General features: G+C 40.6%; 1 non-coding gene across 1 annotated transcript; it reads left to right on the top strand.

The window, feature by feature from the left end:
* Positions 1–610: 610 nt before the first annotated feature.
* Positions 611–717, top strand: LOC141619027 (small nucleolar RNA R71). The gene has a single exon (XR_012531571.1). It is a non-coding gene; the product is annotated as a small nucleolar RNA R71 (small nucleolar RNA).
* The last annotated feature ends 266 nt before the right edge of the window (positions 718–983 follow it).

Genomic DNA, 983 nt, shown 5'->3' on the forward strand with positions numbered 1-983 from the left:
TGGATTTTGATTTTGGTAACCTTGGTTTTGATTGTAAAAGGGTCTTTGATTTTGGTTTCTCATGGGTGGTGGAGTGTATGTTGTTTGAGGGTTTTGAACATTTTGGCTTTTGTATGAGAGATTTGGATGGAATTTGGTGTTTTCATTGTAAAAGTTGGAATAAGGGGTACCAATCTTGTATGCTTGGAAAGCATTCACTTGTTCATTTGTTCCCCTACATTCACCTTGGTCATGTCCCAAAGTTCCACAATTCTCACATATCCCACTTGGGATTGATGAGGATGCCGTCATGGTATTAACATGATGCTTCGATGATTTTGAGTTTTCCTCAAGTCTAGCCATAGCTTGTTCAAACTTCAAGTTGATTGTGTCAATGTGAGCACTAAGTTGAGCACCAAATTGAGTAACGAAGTCCACTTCATGCTTTCCTCCTCTAGTAGCCTTACGAGGTCTACTATATAATGAGTTATGGACCGCCATTTCCTCAATCTTGTTCAATGTTTGATTGTCATCAACTTCGGTGAACATTCCATTTGATCCCATATTGAGAATGTTCCTAGAATCTTCATATAAACCATTCCAAAATTGTTGTACCAAAAACCATTCGCTAAGTCCATGGTGGGGACATGAGCGACAAATTCCTTTAAACCGCTCCCAAGCTTCATACAAAGACTCTTCATCCCTTTGCTTAAAACCCGTAATTTGAGCTCTTAGCATGTTGGTCTTTTCCGGTGGGTAGAATTTTTTGTAGAAAGCTAGAGCCAACTTCTTCCAAGAATCTATTCCAAGGGTGGCCTTATCAAGGCCCTTCAACCATTGCTTTGCGGTGCCGATTAAAGAAAAAGGAAATAAGACCCATCTAATTTGGTCTTGAGTCACGCCCGTTTGAGAGATAGCATCACAATAGTCGCAAAAGGTTTCCATATGAGAATGAGGGTCCTCACTAGGCATCCCCCCAAATTGGCTCCTCTCAACTAGTTGGA

Source organism: Silene latifolia, chromosome 1 (assembly GCF_048544455.1).
Source record: "Silene latifolia isolate original U9 population chromosome 1, ASM4854445v1, whole genome shotgun sequence".
Taxonomy (NCBI): Eukaryota; Viridiplantae; Streptophyta; class Magnoliopsida; order Caryophyllales; family Caryophyllaceae; genus Silene; species Silene latifolia.